At 37.2% G+C, this 21,641-nt stretch overlaps 8 non-coding genes across 8 annotated transcripts; all 8 read left to right on the top strand.

Moving 5' to 3' along the window:
* Positions 1-297: 297 nt before the first annotated feature.
* On the top strand, positions 298-416 carry LOC121392535. Its single transcript, XR_005960507.1, has one exon. It is a non-coding gene; the product is annotated as a 5S ribosomal RNA (ribosomal RNA).
* An 8,822-nt stretch (positions 417-9,238) lies between these two features.
* On the top strand, positions 9,239-9,357 carry LOC121392541. Its single transcript, XR_005960512.1, has one exon. It is a non-coding gene; the product is annotated as a 5S ribosomal RNA (ribosomal RNA).
* A 1,696-nt stretch (positions 9,358-11,053) lies between these two features.
* Positions 11,054-11,172, top strand: LOC121392540. Its single transcript, XR_005960511.1, has one exon. It is a non-coding gene; the product is annotated as a 5S ribosomal RNA (ribosomal RNA).
* Positions 11,173-12,869: 1,697 nt separating this feature from the next.
* Positions 12,870-12,988, top strand: LOC121392538. The gene has a single exon (XR_005960510.1). It is a non-coding gene; the product is annotated as a 5S ribosomal RNA (ribosomal RNA).
* Positions 12,989-14,684: 1,696 nt separating this feature from the next.
* Positions 14,685-14,803, top strand: LOC121392537. The gene has a single exon (XR_005960509.1). It is a non-coding gene; the product is annotated as a 5S ribosomal RNA (ribosomal RNA).
* A 1,696-nt stretch (positions 14,804-16,499) lies between these two features.
* Positions 16,500-16,618, top strand: LOC121392536. The gene has a single exon (XR_005960508.1). It is a non-coding gene; the product is annotated as a 5S ribosomal RNA (ribosomal RNA).
* Positions 16,619-18,311: 1,693 nt separating this feature from the next.
* On the top strand, positions 18,312-18,430 carry LOC121392545. The gene has a single exon (XR_005960516.1). It is a non-coding gene; the product is annotated as a 5S ribosomal RNA (ribosomal RNA).
* Positions 18,431-20,127: 1,697 nt separating this feature from the next.
* LOC121392544 lies at positions 20,128-20,246 on the top strand. The gene has a single exon (XR_005960515.1). It is a non-coding gene; the product is annotated as a 5S ribosomal RNA (ribosomal RNA).
* Positions 20,247-21,641: the final 1,395 nt, after the last annotated feature.

Below are 21,641 nucleotides of genomic sequence, written 5' to 3'. Positions count from 1 at the left end.
TTCCGTTACAACCAGTGCACAGCGATTCTTAAATAAGTCTTTATGCTGTGGAAGCAAAACTTTGTTTCGAAGCGTCTAACAATTGCGTGACGTCATTTGTCATTGTAAGACAATGACAATATCGAGCTTAGTGGAGAACCCCCCCCCACCCCACCCCCGCGCTAAATTCGTGAACATGCGCCTGGCCCCACCGAACGCCATTTTACCTGTCCGTCGAAAAAAATAAAACAAAAATGAATGCTGAATGATAACTTCCGGAATACTACATACGTATACCTTTATTTTACATCAGTTGTTGTCTACGGCCATACCACGTTGAAAGCACCGGTTCTCGTCCGATCACCGAAGTTAAGCAACGTCGGGCCCGGTTAGTACTTGGATGGGTGACCGCCTGGGAACACCGGGTGCTGTAGACATTTTTTTTATTTTTTTTTTTTTTTTTATTTATTTATTTTGAATATCGATTTTATTTATTTATTATTGTCATTGCTATTTTTTGATTATTATTTGTTTGTTTGTTTGCGATTATTATTATTGTTTTTGCTAGTCATAACACGACTTCATATATGTAGGGACACTATTGTTAGTTGGACCTGACACGGCGAGCTACAGAAGCTTTTAACGATTAGGTAGACTATCATTTATACACATTGCCTTGATGGGCGTACATAGGATTTTTAAAAGGGGGGTTCAACCAATACATAGGCATTTGAAAGTCTGGATTTGTGTACCAAAATATATTGCAGAGACATTGAGTATTATTTCTATGTCATAGTAAATATAATAATGTCAGATATCAATGTCAGATGATTTTTAAATTATAAAACTGCATTTCAATATAATGGAAAATTGAATATGCTATACGCTGAACATAAAGATTATGATATAACAAAATTTCAACTTTTGGAAGAAGAATTCAAAATATTGAAACCATTAGGTGTACAGGGCTATTTTAAGATCGAGTATTCGCTATGATAAAGCGAATCATCGACAGAAATAAGTCATTTTTTCTTCAGCTTGAAGAAATCAAAACAGGAATGGCAATTAAAGAATTAAAACCGGACAATCTTATCTAGGAAAATGCAGAAGATATTTAAAGCACGCAAATTTTTATTCAAATTGTGACTCAGGAAAATGGCATATAGTCTCCCCGAGCCGAATTATTAGATTTAAGAAATTTTTTAAATGCAGACGCCACTTGGTGGCAAAATTTTAAGACAAACATATTTCGAAAGTGAATTTATACTGACGCTTTAAAAGGAATGAATAAAAATAAATCTCCTGCAGACATGGATGTATTTACTGTGGATACTCCTGAAAAGGGATTACACACCTACTTTGGGACCGCTTTCCAAATACCTTGTTTTACTCATCACCAAGTTGTGAATCAAAAACAAAAAAGAAAATTGAGGATCCTTGTTACTGACAAAGGGAGTACAATTAAACATTTTTCTACACGCGCGCAGCATACAACATGATCTTAAAATTTTTGCCCCACATAAGTCTTTTGAACACATATCTTTTCAAATTATTTTTACACTTTTAGCTAATCCTCAAACAAGTTAGTGTCGGGCATCGATTATTTCCCCTGAACAAACTTGTTGTGTTGAAGGAAGGGACATTGAAGATAATATTAAAATCGGTGCGTTGTACGATAGATTTAGTTGAGTTAAATAAGGATGAACCATTTTTATTGTTAAAATTTACCAAGAAAAAGCTTTTGATAGAGTTTCACACAGTGGATAGTAAAAGTTTTAAATAAATTTAAGCGTCAAACAATTGCGTGACGTCATTTGTCATTGTACTTTATAATGATAATAAAAAGTTGTGTAAAAATTAATGCTCACAACAGGCTTTCTTATCTATAACTAGACGAACTATAAAGGATGTCCAATTCCGTTATGATGCTTTACGTTATTATAGCAGAACCTTTAAATACATACAATTAAGAATAGACATAGTAATGATGGAATCGAATTGCAAATGAATTTAATTCTTTATTTTTCATCATTTCTGATGATACTACTATTACAGTTAGAACCCCACTCAGTCGTTGAGGCCGCACTAAATTGTTAATATTTTTGGACTTCCGGTTTTGGTTTTGTCACTATCGGACGTGTTTACTTCGGCTCCGCAAATAGTGTTTTGTTTGTGTTTGTTTCATCTGCCCTTGGGCACTTTTGTACATTAGCCTGCCTTGCATGGACGAAGAGAGAGAAAAGATGGAAGAAAAGAAGGTAATTAGCGTGAAATCTTTCAAGAAGGAGTGTACAGTGGAGGTTGTTTTGGAAAAAGAAATGAAAGCTACGCGGTGGTGAATTGATTGACTATATTAATGGAGTGCACAGTGAAGGAGAAATTTTAGCGTGTGTCCCAAGGGGAAGAGAGATGTACGAGATTACATTTGCGGACGAGAGACAGGCAAGAGTGTTTGCCGAAGACGGTGAGATGGTATGTAATGGCTTTAATATGAAAATGAACCTGGTGTATTCAGATAGTGTGGTGGTTTCATTTATGCATTTGCCTGCTTATGTCAGTGATGATGAAATCATTTCCAAATTGGAGAAAATGAACATTGAAATTCTTTCACCTGTGAAAAGACGGATGCATGAAAAAACTAACATTGCTGATGGGACCAGGTATGTGAGAGTTAGATTTCCACATAATGTGAAAAGCTTACCCTACTCTATGAAATTTCAAACCGTTGAAGGAATGCAGTTCTTTAGAGTTTTACATAACAATCAATTAAAGGTTTGTTATCAGTGTTTGGAAGATAATCATGTAATTAAAAACTGTCCCTACACCAAATGTTATAAATGCAACAAATTAGGACACATTGCTCGTGAGTGTACAATGTCATCGTTGTGTGAGAAATGTGGCGGTTCGGGCGTGGATTGTTCGTGTAATTGTAAAGAAGATTCGGACAGTGAATGTGAGAGTGACCGTGAATGTGACATGGACGTAACTGTCAAAGAGAAAATTGAACAACCCAAGCTGAGAACTGACAACTGTGATCAGCCGTCCGTGACGAAGGGCAAGACGTCGTCAAGCGTAGGCGATCAAGACAAGCTCATGTCTACCCAAGAGAGCCAAGCTGAAATTGATGACGAGGTTTTATATACAGATGAGGATAATTCGAAAGTGAATGACTGTAAAGACGGTGAAAATGAACTGAGTGAAACAAAGAGAGTGACGCGAAGATCAAGACTTGTGAAAAGACCAGCTGATGAGACGGTGTGGAGCATTGTTGAGGGAAGAAAGGAAAAGCGAGAGAGGAGAGTGTCGGATGAAAGAAAGAAGGATGGGTGTACTGTGAATGAAAGAAGAGAGAATGATGGAAAGAAGAATGAGGTTAAAAGTAAAAATAAAAAATAAAGATGGATATGTACTTTAAAATAACTTTTATCTTAATGCTGCTATTAGTATCTTTAAATGTGAATGGACTGAGGGATATTGACAAAATGAATGCAGTTTTTGCAGCTATCAAAAGTAAGCATAGTTACATTACTTTTTTACAAGAAACGTTTTGGGATGATAATTTTATTGAGAGTTATAAACATTTATGGGATGGTCAAATATTTTATAATAATTGTCCTAATAATAATAGAAAGGGTGTGGCAATATTAATATCAAAAGATTGTCCATATACATTTACTTTTGATAGCTGTGATAATGAAGGTAGGGTTTTGAATATTAATGCTATTATTGAAGATGATGATTACAATTTTATTAATGTGTATGCACCAAACAAAACAGATGAAAGAATTGTTTTCTTTGAACAATTAGATAATTTTATAAATGGTAAAAATAATATTCTTGCAGGTGACTTTAATGAAATTTTGGATCCTTCTTTGGATATGGGTGTACATAATAAACAATTTTGTTTGAAATCTAGCAATGCTTTACATTCTGTTATTAACAATCATGATCTTGTTGATATTTGGCGTTACAGAAACCCAGGTAAGAGAGAATTTAGTCGTCAACAAATTGTAGAAAATATAATGAAACAGTCTAGAATTGATTTCTTTTTAATTTCGAGAAATTTATTGCAGTTTCTAACAAATACATATATTTCTTACACTGCGTTTAGTGATCATAATTTTATATGTTTTAAGCTTGATTTGTCTCATATTGAGAGAGGTCAAGGTATTTGGATTTTTAATAATGAGTTATTATATGATGAACGTTTTTGTGAAACAATTCTTAATGTTATTAATGATGTATGTCAGTGTCCATTATTGCAATCTGAGCCACTAGTTTGGTGGGATAATTTAAAATATAAATTGAAAAGATGTTCTATATATTATTTTGCAATCAATAAACGTAAAGCTGAAAATGAAAAATACTATTTTATTCAAAATGCATTAAAACGTGAATATGCTAGATTATCTGTACATAAAGATTATGATATAACAAAATTAAAACTTTTGGAAGAAGAATTACAAAATATTGAAACCATTAAGTGTAAAGGAGCTATTTTAAGATCGAAAGTACAATGGAATTTTGAATCAGACAGAAATACTTCCTTTTTTCTTAATTTGGAGAAATCAAAACAGGAATCTAATGCAATTAAAGAAATTAAAACGGACAATGGGTTATCTAGGAAAACAGAAGATATATTAAACTTTGCGCAACATTTTTATTCCAAATTGTATACTCAGGAAAATGTAGATATAGAAAAAGAAGCTGAGTTATTAAATTTAATAAATAATAAATTAAATGATATACAAATTCAAAATTGTGACAAAGATATTTCGATAGATGAATTGACTGACGCTTTAAAAGGAATGAATAAAAATAAATCTCCTGGGATGGATGGTCTTACTGTGGAATTTTATATTAAATTTTGGGATGTTTTAAAACCTTTATTTCATAAAGTTGTGATGTCGATTGAAAATGAAGAACAGTTATCAAGAAGTATGAAAAAGGGAGTAATTAGTCTTTTTTATAAGAAAAAAGGAGATAAAACAGATCTTAAAAATTTTAGACCAATAAGTCTTTTGAATGTTGATTATAAAATTATTTCAAGAGTTTTAGCTAATCGGCTAAAACAAGTTATGTCATCGATTATTTCCCCTGAACAAACTTGTTGTGTTCCAGGAAGGGATATTGCAGATAATATTATGTCGGTGCGAGATGTTATAGATTTAGTTGAGTTAAATAAGGATGAAGGTTTTATTGTTAAAATTGACCAAGAAAAAGCTTTTGATAGAGTTTCACACAGCTTTATAGTAAAAGTTTTAAATAAATTTAATTTTGGAAATAAATTTATATCATGGATTAAAGTACTTTATAATGATATAAAAAGTTGTGTAAAAATTAATGGACATTTAACATCTTTCTTTTCTATAACTAGAGGAGTTAGGCAAGGGTGTCCAATTTCTATGATGCTTTACGTTATTATAGCAGAACCTTTAAATAGTTTAATTAAGAATAGACATAGTAATGATGGAATTAGAATAGCAAATGAATTTAATTCTTTATTATTTCAGCATGCTGATGATACTACTATTACAGTTAGAGAGACACAGTCTGTTGAGGCTGTTTTTAACACTGTTAATATTTTTTGTCTTGCTACTGGTGCAAAGGTCAATATTGATAAGTCAGAAGTACTCTGTATTGGCAAGGCTACGTCTAAGGATTTATCTTTTAATATTCCTGTGTCTATTAATAAAGATTGTGTTAACATTCTTGGTATATATTTAGGCCCAAACAAGAAATTATGTGAAAGATTGAATTGGAAAAATAAAATAGATAAATTAAATGCTTTAATTAGTCTTTGGGGTAAAAGAAAGCTTACTTTAAATGGAAAAGCTACGGTGTGGAATACTATTTTATCTTCTAGATTGTGGTATATGATAAGTACTATTCATGTTCCTAAATGGGTAGAAAAAGAAATTCAGACTTTGTTTTGTAAGTTTATGTGGAACGGTAAAATACCATTAATAAAATATTCTACAATTATTGGGAATACAATTTTGGGTGGATTAAATATACAAGATGTTTCATTTAAAAAGGTTGCTTTTCGTGTTAAGATGCTGAAAAAATATTTTGATCATGATTTTAAAGCTGTTTGGAAACATACAATGTCTGAATTTCTTAAAAAATATATGAATATGAATTTATCTTATAACATTCTCAGTATAGTTTTTAATGAACATTCTCTAGTAGCTATTAATCCTTTTTATGCTGAGGTGTTGTCAGCATGGGACTCGGTCACTAAAGGTGAACGTCATTTTGCTATGGATTTAGGTGAAATATTATCTCAGCCACTTTTTGATAATCCTTATATTAAGTATAAAGATAAATTGTTACTATTTAGTTCTTTTATTGAAAGTGATATAGTCACTGTGGCTGATATTGTTTATGAAGTTATACCAGGTTTTTTCCCTGTTTCTGCTGTTGTAGAAATTATTCAGGAAAAATGTCCTGATGTAACTAAAGCCAATATTTCTTCTGCTTATAATGTTATCTTAAACTCACTTCCAGGTGAATGGAAAACAGTTATTAATAGTGAGAATAAAAATGTTTCTTTAGTAAAAGATTTATTTTTGATTTACAATAATGAAATAATAAATTCAAGTAAATTCACTGTTAAATTAATATATTCTTTTTTAATTGCTCAAAATTTCAAATTACCTACATGTTTAGAAAAATGGAAGGATTTAAGTTTTAATGTATCATGGAAGCCAATTTGGAAATCCATTCATTATTGTGATAAATCTCCTGAATTCATTGATTTGGATTTCAAAATAGCGCATAATATTATTTTTACATATTGTAAATTATATAAATATGGTAAAGTTTTGTCCAGTCAATGTCCAGTTTGTATGAAAGATGATGAAGATTTGTGTCATTTGTTTTTATATTGTGATGAATTGTATGATTTATTATCAATCTTTCATGAAATGTGTATTGTAATATTTCAGAAAACAGGTTTTTCTTTACAACAGCTAAAAATATTATTACTATTTGGTTGTTATGTTCGAATACAAAATTGTCCATATGATTTCCTAAACATTATCTTGTCAATTTATAGAATATCAGTTTTTAAAAGACGTGTAATAGCTGAATCAAGAGGGTCAAATATCAATATTGTTAGATTGTTTAAGCACTACGTGCGTCAGTTCTTTGAATTACTTCTTAATAAATATCGTTTTCAAAATAAACTTCCTGTTTTTACTAACAAATATATTAAGGATAATAGGTTCCTTGACTTGAATAATGATGTATTAATCTTTAAATATCCTCTTAATATGTAGTATTAGCAGTCAATATTCCTCAAGACTTTATAAGAAATCTATAAAGTTTTAAATAATTATACAAGTGTGCTTGGTGTGAGCCAGTGAGTGGTTGTTTGTGTGTCTGTGTTTTTATTTATTTTTTATTATATACATGTTGTATTTATTTATGTATTATGTTGATATTGTAAATAAAAAAAAATTAAAATAAAAAAAACGGTTCTCGTCCGATCACCGAAGTTAAGCAACGTCGGGCCCGGTTAGTACTTGGATGGGTGACCGCCTGGGAACACCGGGTGGTGTAGAAATTTTTTCTATTAACAAAATAATATTTTAATTTACTTTAGAATATCGATTTTATTTATTTATTTATTCATTTTTTCATTGATTATTATTACCATGATTATTATTATTATTATTGAGGCTAGTCATAAATAAATTCATCTATAAAGGAGCACTGTTGTTTTAGGACCAGGGCAAAGAAATTAACAGTTAAAGTTTTAACGAAGGTACCTACCCGTTATTCTAATTGCCTTGATTACGTCATTGAGTTTGTTAATTAGATCAACTAATTGACTGGCACTTGAGTGGTCTGGATTTGTGTACAATGTGTATATTGCTGACGTGACATTGAGTATTAGTTCGTGTCATAAGGAATATAAAGTGCATGTTTCTCTTCTCTCTGTACATTTGATTTTTATAATTACGACACTGCAGTTCAATATAATGGAGAAATTCAATCTATACGCCGAACTCTACGATTCTGAGAATCGTTTCAGACGAGCCTGTGAGCAGGTCATCTTCCTTAACGACAGGCTAGAAGACCTCCAGATTCGCTATGATAAAGCGAGAATCGACAACCACAAGTCATTCCGTTACAACCTGCGACTGAAGATGGCAACAGTAGAGGGAGTCCGGAACTCTTACTACGAGTATGCTTGCTGGAAAGCAGAAATGGTTGCAGAGTTGAGGCTGAAGGTGGCAATCGTCTCCCCCGAATCCGAAGATGAAGAAATGGAATAAATGCAGACGCCACTTGGTGGCGGCTCTTTTAAGAGCCAAACAAATCACACGAAAGTGGTTTTATACATAATTGCAATATTTGATTTTTATTCACACGCACAGACACAGTATTGTAAATGCATACTCCTGAAAAGGGACACACACCTACTTTTTTCCCGCTCTCCACATAATTATGTTTTACTCATCACCACCCCTACCCAATCAAAAACAAAAAAGAAACGGATCCTTGTTTACAGACACCTCAGCACAATTAAACATACATCTACACGCGCGCACGCATACAGACATGCACGAACAGACAACTGCCCCCACACAACTCCCCCCAACACATATCTTTTCAAATCATTGTTTACACTTTCTAAGCCTCAAAAAATTCAGTGACGTCATTTGTCATTGTAACACAAGGGCGATGTTGAACTTAGTGGGTAGAACGCTTACCTGAGGCGCGATGCGTTGTACGATAGGAAGGCGATGGGTTTTATCCCGTCCCAACCATATTTCTTTCTCTTTTTCTTTTTCATATCGTTGTTTTCGCCGTGGAAGGCAAACTCCGCTTCCAAGCGTCAAACAATTGCGTGACGTCATTTGTCATTGTAATATTACGGCAATACCAAGTTTACTGGGTAGAGCGCTCACCTGAGGCGTATTATCTTATAGGATACGAACTATAAGGTATCTTTCCGTTACAACCAGTGCACAGCGATTCTTAAATAAGTCTTTATGCTGTGGAAGCAAAACTTCGTTTCGAAGCGTCTAACAATTGCGTGACGTCATTTGTCATTGTAAGACAATGACAATATCTAGCTTAGTGGAGAACCCCACCCCACCCCACCCCCGCGCTAAATTCGTGAACATGCGCCTGGCCCCACCGAACGCCATTTTACCTGTCCGTCGAAAAAAATAAAACAAAAATGAAGCTGAATGATAACTTCCGGAATACTACATACGTATACCTTTATTTTACATCAGTTGTTGTCTACGGCCATACCACGTTGAAAGCACCGGTTGTCGTCCGATCAACGAAGTTAAGCAACGTCGGGCCCGGTTAGTACTTGGATGGGTGACCGCCTGGGAACACCGGGTGCTGTAGAAATTTTTTCTATTAACAAAATAATATTTTAATTTACTTTAGAATATCGATTTTATTTATTTATTTATTCATTTTTTCATTGATTATTATTACCATGATTATTATTATTATTATTGAGGCTAGTCATAAATAAATTCATCTATAAAGGAGCACTGTTGTTTTAGGACCAGGGCAAAGAAATTAACAGTTAAAGTTTTAACGAAGGTACCTACCCGTTATTCTAATTGCCTTGATTACGTCATTGAGTTTGTTAATTAGATCAACTAATTGACTGGCACTTGAGTGGTCTGGATTTGTGTACAATGTGTATATTGCTGACGTGACATTGAGTATTAGTTCGTGTCATAAGGAATATAAAGTGCATGTTTCTCTTCTCTCTGTACATTTGATTTTTATAATTACGACACTGCAGTTCAATATAATGGAGAAATTCAATCTATACGCCGAACTCTACGATTCTGAGAATCGTTTCAGACGAGCCTGTGAGCAGGTCATCTTCCTTAACGACAGGCTAGAAGACCTCCAGATTCGCTATGATAAAGCGAGAATCGACAACCACAAGTCATTCCGTTACAACCTGCGACTGAAGATGGCAACAGTAGAGGGAGTCCGGAACTCTTACTACGAGTATGCTTGCTGGAAAGCAGAAATGGTTGCAGAGTTGAGGCTGAAGGTGGCAATCGTCTCCCCCGAATCCGAATCCGAAGATGAAGAAATGGAATAAATGCAGACGCCACTTGGTGGCGGCTCTTTTAAGAGCCAAACAAATCACACGAAAGTGGTTTTATACATAATTGCAATATTTGATTTTTATTCACACGCACAGACACAGTATTGTAAATGCATACTCCTGAAAAGGGACACACACCTACTTTTTTCCCGCTCTCCACATAATTATGTTTTACTCATCACCACCCCTACCCAATCAAAAACAAAAAAGAAACGGATCCTTGTTTACAGACACCTCAGCACAATTAAACATACATCTACACGCGCGCACGCATACAGACATGCACGAACAGACAACTGCCCCCACACAACTCCCCCCAACACATATCTTTTCAAATCATTGTTTACACTTTCTAAGCCTCAAAAAATTCAGTGACGTCATTTGTCATTGTAACACAAGGGCGATGTTGAACTTAGTGGGTAGAACGCTTACCTGAGGCGCGATGCGTTGTACGATAGGAAGGCGATGGGTTTTATCCCGTCCCAACCATATTTCTTTCTCTTTTTCTTTTTCATATCGTTGTTTTCGCCGTGGAAGGCAAACTCCGCTTCCAAGCGTCAAACAATTGCGTGACGTCATTTGTCATTGTAATATTACGGCAATACCAAGTTTACTGGGTAGAGCGCTCACCTGAGGCGTATTATCTTATAGGATACGAACTATAAGGTATCTTTCCGTTACAACCAGTGCACAGCGATTCTTAAATAAGTCTTTATGCTGTGGAAGCAAAACTTCGTTTCGAAGCGTCTAACAATTGCGTGACGTCATTTGTCATTGTAAGACAATGACAATATCTAGCTTAGTGGAGAACCCCACCCCACCCCACCCCCGCGCTAAATTCGTGAACATGCGCCTGGCCCCACCGAACGCCATTTTACCTGTCCGTCGAAAAAAATAAAACAAAAATGAATGCTGAATGATAACTTCCGGAATACTACATACGTATACCTTTATTTTACATCAGTTGTTGTCTACGGCCATACCACGTTGAAAGCACCGGTTGTCGTCCGATCAACGAAGTTAAGCAACGTCGGGCCCGGTTAGTACTTGGATGGGTGACCGCCTGGGAACACCGGGTGCTGTAGAAATTTTTTTCTATTAACAAAATAATATTTTAATTTACTTTAGAATATCGATTTTATTTATTTATTTATTCATTTTTTCATTGATTATTATTACCATGATTATTATTATTATTATTGAGGCTAGTCATAAATAAATTCATCTATAAAGGAGCACTGTTGTTTTAGGACCAGGGCAAAGAAATTAACAGTTAAAGTTTTAACGAAGGTACCTACCCGTTATTCTAATTGCCTTGATTACGTCATTGAGTTTGTTAATTAGATCAACTAATTGACTGGCACTTGAGTGGTCTGGATTTGTGTACAATGTGTATATTGCTGACGTGACATTGAGTATTAGTTCGTGTCATAAGGAATATAAAGTGCATGTTTCTCTTCTCTCTGTACATTTGATTTTTATAATTACGACACTGCAGTTCAATATAATGGAGAAATTCAATCTATACGCCGAACTCTACGATTCTGAGAATCGTTTCAGACGAGCCTGTGAGCAGGTCATCTTCCTTAACGACAGGCTAGAAGACCTCCAGATTCGCTATGATAAAGCGAGAATCGACAACCACAAGTCATTCCGTTACAACCTGCGACTGAAGATGGCAACAGTAGAGGGAGTCCGGAACTCTTACTACGAGTATGCTTGCTGGAAAGCAGAAATGGTTGCAGAGTTGAGGCTGAAGGTGGCAATCGTCTCCCCCGAATCCGAATCCGAAGATGAAGAAATGGAATAAATGCAGACGCCACTTGGTGGCGGCTCTTTTAAGAGCCAAACAAATCACACGAAAGTGGTTTTATACATAATTGCAATATTTGATTTTTATTCACACGCACAGACACAGTATTGTAAATGCATACTCCTGAAAAGGGACACACACCTACTTTTTTCCCGCTCTCCACATAATTATGTTTTACTCATCACCACCCCTACCCAATCAAAAACAAAAAAGAAACGGATCCTTGTTTACAGACACCTCAGCACAATTAAACATACATCTACACGCGCGCACGCATACAGACATGCACGAACAGACAACTGCCCCCACACAACTCCCCCCAACACATATCTTTTCAAATCATTGTTTACACTTTCTAAGCCTCAAAAAATTCAGTGACGTCATTTGTCATTGTAACACAAGGGCGATGTTGAACTTAGTGGGTAGAACGCTTACCTGAGGCGCGATGCGTTGTACGATAGGAAGGCGATGGGTTTTATCCCGTCCCAACCATATTTCTTTCTCTTTTTCTTTTTCATATCGTTGTTTTCGCCGTGGAAGGCAAACTCCGCTTCCAAGCGTCAAACAATTGCGTGACGTCATTTGTCATTGTAATATTACGGCAATACCAAGTTTACTGGGTAGAGCGCTCACCTGAGGCGTATTATCTTATAGGATACGAACTATAAGGTATCTTTCCGTTACAACCAGTGCACAGCGATTCTTAAATAAGTCTTTATGCTGTGGAAGCAAAACTTCGTTTCGAAGCGTCTAACAATTGCGTGACGTCATTTGTCATTGTAAGACAATGACAATATCTAGCTTAGTGGAGAACCCCACCCCACCCCACCCCCGCGCTAAATTCGTGAACATGCGCCTGGCCCCACCGAACGCCATTTTACCTGTCCGTCGAAAAAAATAAAACAAAAATGAATGCTGAATGATAACTTCCGGAATACTACATACGTATACCTTTATTTTACATCAGTTGTTGTCTACGGCCATACCACGTTGAAAGCACCGGTTGTCGTCCGATCAACGAAGTTAAGCAACGTCGGGCCCGGTTAGTACTTGGATGGGTGACCGCCTGGGAACACCGGGTGCTGTAGAAATTTTTTCTATTAACAAAATAATATTTTAATTTACTTTAGAATATCGATTTTATTTATTTATTTATTCATTTTTTCATTGATTATTATTACCATGATTATTATTATTATTATTGAGGCTAGTCATAAATAAATTCATCTATAAAGGAGCACTGTTGTTTTAGGACCAGGGCAAAGAAATTAACAGTTAAAGTTTTAACGAAGGTACCTACCCGTTATTCTAATTGCCTTGATTACGTCATTGAGTTTGTTAATTAGATCAACTAATTGACTGGCACTTGAGTGGTCTGGATTTGTGTACAATGTGTATATTGCTGACGTGACATTGAGTATTAGTTCGTGTCATAAGGAATATAAAGTGCATGTTTCTCTTCTCTCTGTACATTTGATTTTTATAATTACGACACTGCAGTTCAATATAATGGAGAAATTCAATCTATACGCCGAACTCTACGATTCTGAGAATCGTTTCAGACGAGCCTGTGAGCAGGTCATCTTCCTTAACGACAGGCTAGAAGACCTCCAGATTCGCTATGATAAAGCGAGAATCGACAACCACAAGTCATTCCGTTACAACCTGCGACTGAAGATGGCAACAGTAGAGGGAGTCCGGAACTCTTACTACGAGTATGCTTGCTGGAAAGCAGAAATGGTTGCAGAGTTGAGGCTGAAGGTGGCAATCGTCTCCCCCGAATCCGAATCCGAAGATGAAGAAATGGAATAAATGCAGACGCCACTTGGTGGCGGCTCTTTTAAGAGCCAAACAAATCACACGAAAGTGGTTTTATACATAATTGCAATATTTGATTTTTATTCACACGCACAGACACAGTATTGTAAATGCATACTCCTGAAAAGGGACACACACCTACTTTTTTCCCGCTCTCCACATAATTATGTTTTACTCATCACCACCCCTACCCAATCAAAAACAAAAAAGAAACGGATCCTTGTTTACAGACACCTCAGCACAATTAAACATACATCTACACGCGCGCACGCATACAGACATGCACGAACAGACAACTGCCCCCACACAACTCCCCCCAACACATATCTTTTCAAATCATTGTTTACACTTTCTAAGCCTCAAAAAATTCAGTGACGTCATTTGTCATTGTAACACAAGGGCGATGTTGAACTTAGTGGGTAGAACGCTTACCTGAGGCGCGATGCGTTGTACGATAGGAAGGCGATGGGTTTTATCCCGTCCCAACCATATTTCTTTCTCTTTTTCTTTTTCATATCGTTGTTTTCGCCGTGGAAGGCAAACTCCGCTTCCAAGCGTCAAACAATTGCGTGACGTCATTTGTCATTGTAATATTACGGCAATACCAAGTTTACTGGGTAGAGCGCTCACCTGAGGCGTATTATCTTATAGGATACGAACTATAAGGTATCTTTCCGTTACAACCAGTGCACAGCGATTCTTAAATAAGTCTTTATGCTGTGGAAGCAAAACTTCGTTTCGAAGCGTCTAACAATTGCGTGACGTCATTTGTCATTGTAAGACAATGACAATATCTAGCTTAGTGGAGAACCCCACCCCACCCCACCCCCGCGCTAAATTCGTGAACATGCGCCTGGCCCCACCGAACGCCATTTTACCTGTCCGTCGAAAAAAATAAAACAAAAATGAATGCTGAATGATAACTTCCGGAATACTACATACGTATACCTTTATTTTACATCAGTTGTTGTCTACGGCCATACCACGTTGAAAGCACCGGTTGTCGTCCGATCAACGAAGTTAAGCAACGTCGGGCCCGGTTAGTACTTGGATGGGTGACCGCCTGGGAACACCGGGTGCTGTAGAAATTTTTTCTATTAACAAAATAATATTTTAATTTACTTTAGAATATCGATTTTATTTATTTATTTATTCATTTTTTCATTGATTATTATTACCATGATTATTATTATTATTATTGAGGCTAGTCATAAATAAATTCATCTATAAAGGAGCACTGTTGTTTTAGGACCAGGGCAAAGAAATTAACAGTTAAAGTTTTAACGAAGGTACCTACCCGTTATTCTAATTGCCTTGATTACGTCATTGAGTTTGTTAATTAGATCAACTAATTGACTGGCACTTGAGTGGTCTGGATTTGTGTACAATGTGTATATTGCTGACGTGACATTGAGTATTAGTTCGTGTCATAAGGAATATAAAGTGCATGTTTCTCTTCTCTCTGTACATTTGATTTTTATAATTACGACACTGCAGTTCAATATAATGGAGAAATTCAATCTATACGCCGAACTCTACGATTCTGAGAATCGTTTCAGACGAGCCTGTGAGCAGGTCATCTTCCTTAACGACAGGCTAGAAGACCTCCAGATTCGCTATGATAAAGCGAGAATCGACAACCACAAGTCATTCCGTTACAACCTGCGACTGAAGATGGCAACAGTAGAGGGAGTCCGGAACTCTTACTACGAGTATGCTTGCTGGAAAGCAGAAATGGTTGCAGAGTTGAGGCTGAAGGTGGCAATCGTCTCCCCCGAATCCGAATCCGAAGATGAAGAAATGGAATAAATGCAGACGCCACTTGGTGGCGGCTCTTTTAAGAGCCAAACAAATCACACGAAAGTGGTTTTATACATAATTGCAATATTTGATTTTTATTCACACGCACAGACACAGTATTGTAAATGCATACTCCTGAAAAGGGACACACACCTACTTTTTTCCCGCTCTCCACATAATTATGTTTTACTCATCACCACCCCTACCCAATCAAAAACAAAAAAGAAACGGATCCTTGTTTACAGACACCTCAGCACAATTAAACATACATCTACACGCGCGCACGCATACAGACATGCACGAACAGACAACTGCCCCCACACAACTCCCCCCAACACATATCTTTTCAAATCATTGTTTACACTTTCTAAGCCTCAAAAAATTCAGTGACGTCATTTGTCATTGTAACACAAGGGCGATGTTGAACTTAGTGGGTAGAACGCTTACCTGAGGCGCGATGCGTTGTACGATAGGAAGGCGATGGGTTTTATCCCGTCCCAACCATATTTCTTTCTCTTTTTCTTTTTCATATCGTTGTTTTCGCCGTGGAAGGCAAACTCCGCTTCCAAGCGTCAAACAATTGCGTGACGTCATTTGTCATTGTAATATTACGGCAATACCAAGTTTACTGGGTAGAGCGCTCACCTGAGGCGTATTATCTTATAGGATACGAACTATAAGGTATCTTTCCGTTACAACCAGTGCACAGCGATTCTTAAATAAGTCTTTATGCTGTGGAAGCAAAACTTCGTTTCGAAGCGTCTAACAATTGCGTGACGTCATTTGTCATTGTAAGACAATGACAATATCTAGCTTAGTGGAGAACCCCACCCCACCCCACCCCCGCGCTAAATTCGTGAACATGCGCCTGGCCCCACCGAACGCCATTTTACCTGTCCGTCGAAAAAAATAAAACAAAAATGAATGCTGAATGATAACTTCCGGAATACTACATACGTATACCTTTATTTTACATCAGTTGTTGTCTACGGCCATACCACGTTGAAAGCACCGGTTGTCGTCCGATCAACGAAGTTAAGCAACGTCGGGCCCGGTTAGTACTTGGATGGGTGACCGCCTGGGAACACCGGGTGCTGTAGAAATTTTTTCTATTAACAAAATAATATTTTAATTTACTTTAGAATATCGATTTTATTTATTTATTTATTCATTTTTTCATTGATTATTATTACCATGATTATTATTATTATTATTGAGGCTAGTCATAAATAAATTCATCTATAAAGGAGCACTGTTGTTTTAGGACCAGGGCAAAGAAATTAACAGTTAAAGTTTTAACGAAGGTACCTACCCGTTATTCTAATTGCCTTGATTACGTCATTGAGTTTGTTAATTAGATCAACTAATTGACTGGCACTTGAGTGGTCTGGATTTGTGTACAATGTGTATATTGCTGACGTGACATTGAGTATTAGTTCGTGTCATAAGGAATATAAAGTGCATGTTTCTCTTCTCTCTGTACATTTGATTTTTATAATTACGACACTGCAGTTCAATATAATGGAGAAATTCAATCTATACGCCGAACTCTACGATTCTGAGAATCGTTTCAGACGAGCCTGTGAGCAGGTCATCTTCCTTAACGACAGGCTAGAAGACCTCCAGATTCGCTATGATAAAGCGAGAATCGACAACCACAAGTCATTCCGTTACAACCTGCGACTGAAGATGGCAACAGTAGAGGGAGTCCGGAACTCTTACTACGAGTATGCTTGCTGGAAAGCAGAAATGGTTGCAGAGTTGAGGCTGAAGGTGGCAATCGTCTCCCCCGAATCCGAATCCGAAGATGAAGAAATGGAATAAATGCAGACGCCACTTGGTGGCGGCTCTTTTAAGAGCCAAACAAATCACACGAAAGTGGTTTTATACATAATTGCAATATTTGATTTTTATTCACACGCACAGACACAGTATTGTAAATGCATACTCCTGAAAAGGGACACACACCTACTTTTTTCCCGCTCTCCACATAATTATGTTTTACTCATCACCACCCCTACCCAATCAAAAACAAAAAAGAAACGGATCCTTGTTTACAGACACCTCAGCACAATTAAACATACATCTACACGCGCGCACGCATACAGACATGCACGAACAGACAACTGCCCCCACACAACTACCCCCAACACATATTTCAAATCATTGTTTACACTTTCTAAGCCTCAAAAAATTCAGTGACGTCATTTGTCATTGTAACACAAGGGCGATGTTGAACTTAGTGGGTAGAACGCTTACCTGAGGCGCGATGCGTTGTACGATAGGAAGGCGATGGGTTTTATCCCGTCCCAACCATATTTCTTTCTCTTTTTCTTTTTCATATCGTTGTTTTCGCCGTGGAAGGCAAACTCCGCTTCCAAGCGTCAAACAATTGCGTGACGTCATTTGTCATTGTAATATTACGGCAATACCAAGTTTACTGGGTAGAGCGCTCACCTGAGGCGTATTATCTTATAGGATACGAACTATAAGGTATCTTTCCGTTACAACCAGTGCACAGCGATTCTTAAATAAGTCTTTATGCTGTGGAAGCAAAACTTCGTTTCGAAGCGTCTAACAATTGCGTGACGTCATTTGTCATTGTAAGACAATGACAATATCTAGCTTAGTGGAGAACCCCACCCCACCCCACCCCCGCGCTAAATTCGTGAACATGCGCCTGGCCCCACCGAACGCCATTTTACCTGTCCGTCGAAAAAAATAAAACAAAAATGAATGCTGAATGATAACTTCCGGAATACTACATACGTATACCTTTATTTTACATCAGTTGTTGTCTACGGCCATACCACGTTGAAAGCACCGGTTGTCGTCCGATCAACGAAGTTAAGCAACGTCGGGCCCGGTTAGTACTTGGATGGGTGACCGCCTGGGAACACCGGGTGCTGTAGAAATTTTTTCTATTAACAAAATAATATTTTAATTTACTTTAGAATATCGATTTTATTTATTTATTTATTCATTTTTTCATTGATTATTATTACCATGATTATTATTATTATTATTGAGGCTAGTCATAAATAAATTCATCTATAAAGGAGCACTGTTGTTTAAGGACCAGGGCAAAGAAATTAACAGTTAAAGTTTTAACGAAGGTACCTACCCGTTATTCTAATTGCCTTGATTACGTCATTGAGTTTGTAATTAGATCAACTAATTGACTGGCACTTGAGTGGTCTGGATTTGTGTACAATGTGTATATTGCTGACGTGACATTGAGTATTAGTTCGTGTCATAAGGAATATAAAGTGCATGTTTCTCTTCTCTCTGTACATTTGATTTTTATAATTACGACACTGCAGTTCAATATAATGGAGAAATTCAATCTATACGCCGAACTCTACGATTCTGAGAATCGTTTCAGACGAGCCTGTGAGCAGGTCATCTTCCTTAACGACAGGCTAGAAGACCTCCAGATTCGCTATGATAAAGCGAGAATCGACAACCACAAGTCATTCCGTTACAACCTGCGACTGAAGATGGCAACAGTAGAGGGAGTCCGGAACTCTTACTACGAGTATGCTTGCTGGAAAGCAGAAATGGTTGCAGAGTTGAGGCTGAAGGTGGCAATCGTCTCCCCCGAATCCGAATCCGAAGATGAAGAAATGGAATAAATGCAGACGCCACTTGGTGGCGGCTCTTTTAAGAGCCAAACAAATCACACGAAAGTGGTTTTATACATAATTGCAATATTTGATTTTTATTCACACGCACAGACACAGTATTGTAAATGCATACTCCTGAAAAGGGACACACACCTACTTTTTTCCCGCTCTCCACATAATTATGTTTTACTCATCACCACCCCTACCCAATCAAAAACAAAAAAGAAACGGATCCTTGTTTACAGACACCTCAGCACAATTAAACATACATCTACACGCGCGCACGCATACAGACATGCACGAACAGACAACTGCCCCCACACAACTCCCCCCAACACATATCTTTTCAAATCATTGTTTACACTTTCTAAGCCTCAAAAAATTCAGTGACGTCATTTGTCATTGTAACACAAGGGCGATGTTGAACTTAGTGGGTAGAACGCTTACCTGAGGCGCGATGCGTTGTACGATAGGAAGGCGATGGGTTTTATCCCGTCCCAACCATATTTCTTTCTCTTTTTCTTTTTCATCATATCGTGTTTTCGCCGTGGAAGGCAAACTCCGCTTCCAAGCGTCAAACAATTGCGTGACGTCATTTGTCATTGTAATATTACGGCAATACCAAGTTTACTGGGTAGAGCGCTCACCTGAGGCGTATTATCTTATAGGATACGAACTATAAGGTATCTTTCCGTTACAACCAGTGCACAGCGATTCTTAAATAAGTCTTTATGCTGTGGAAGCAAAACTTCGTTTCGAAGCGTCTAACAATTGCGTGACGTCATTTGTCATTGTAAGACAATGACAATATCTAGCTTAGTGGAGAACCCCACCCCACCCCACCCCCGCGCTAAATTCGTGAACATGCGCCTGGCCCCACCGAACGCCATTTTACCTGTCCGTCGAAAAAAATAAAACAAAAATGAATGCTGAATGATAACTTCCGGAATACTACATACGTATACCTTTATTTTACATCAGTTGTTGTCTACGGCCATACCACGTTGAAAGCACCGGTTGTCGTCCGATCAACGAAGTTAAGCAACGTCGGGCCCGGTTAGTACTTGGATGGGTGACCGCCTGGGAACACCGGGTGCTGTAGAAATTTTTTCTATTAACAAAATAATATTTTAATTTACTTTAGAATATCGATTTTATTTATTTATTTATTCATTTTTTCATTGATTATTATTACCATGATTATTATTATTATTATTGAGGCTAGTCATAAATAAATTCATCTATAAAGGAGCACTGTTGTTTTAGGACCAGGGCAAAGAAATTAACAGTTAAAGTTTTAACGAAGGTACCTACCCGTTATTCTAATTGCCTTGATTACGTCATTGAGTTTGTTAATTAGATCAACTAATTGACTGGCACTTGAGTGGTCTGGATTTGTGTACAATGTGTATATTGCTGACGTGACATTGAGTATTAGTTCGTGTCATAAGGAATATAAAGTGCATGTTTCTCTTCTCTCTGTACATTTGATTTTTATAATTACGACACTGCAGTTCAATATAATGGAGAAATTCAATCTATACGCCGAACTCTACGATTCTGAGAATCGTTTCAGACGAGCCTGTGAGCAGGTCATCTTCCTTAACGACAGGCTAGAAGACCTCCAGATTCGCTATGATAAAGCGAGAATCGACAACCACAAGTCATTCCGTTACAACCTGCGACTGAAGATGGCAACAGTAGAGGGAGTCCGGAACTCTTACTACGAGTATGCTTGCTGGAAAGCAGAAATGGTTGCAGAGTTGAGGCTGAAGGTGGCAATCGTCTCCCCCGAATCCGAAGATGAAGAAATGGAATAAATGCAGACGCCACTTGGTGGCGGCTCTTTTAAGAGCCAAACAAATCACACGAAAGTGGTTTTATACATAATTGCAATATTTGATTTTTATTCACACGCACAGACACAGTATTGTAAATGCATACTCCTGAAAAGGGACACACACCTACTTTTTTCCCGCTCTCCACATAATTATGTTTTACTCATCACCACCCCTACCCAATCAAAAACAAAAAAGAAACGGATCCTTGTTTACAGACACCTCAGCACAATTAAACATACATCTACACGCGCGCACGCATACAGACATGCACGAACAGACAACTGCCCCCACACAACTCCCCCCAACACATATCTTTTCAAATCATTGTTTACACTTTCTAAGCCTCAAAAAATTCAGTGACGTCATTTGTCATTGTAACACAAGGGCGATGTTGAACTTAGTGGGTAGAACGCTTACCTGAGGCGCGATGCGTTGTACGATAGGAAGGCGATGGGTTTTATCCCGTCCCAACCATATTTCTTTCTCTTTTTCTTTTTCATATCGTTGTTTTCGCCGTGGAAGGCAAACTCCGCTTCCAAGCGTCAAACAATTGCGTGACGTCATTTGTCATTGTAATATTACGGCAATACCAAGTTTACTGGGTAGAGCGCTCACCTGAGGCGTATTATCTTATAGGATACGAACTATAAGGTATCTTT

This window comes from Gigantopelta aegis, unplaced genomic scaffold, assembly GCF_016097555.1.
Source record: "Gigantopelta aegis isolate Gae_Host unplaced genomic scaffold, Gae_host_genome ctg4041_pilon_pilon:::debris, whole genome shotgun sequence".
NCBI classification, from domain to species: domain Eukaryota; kingdom Metazoa; phylum Mollusca; class Gastropoda; order Neomphalida; family Peltospiridae; genus Gigantopelta; species Gigantopelta aegis.
The sequence above is the reverse complement of the archived record's forward strand: the minus strand, read 5'-3'. Positions and strand labels throughout refer to the sequence as shown.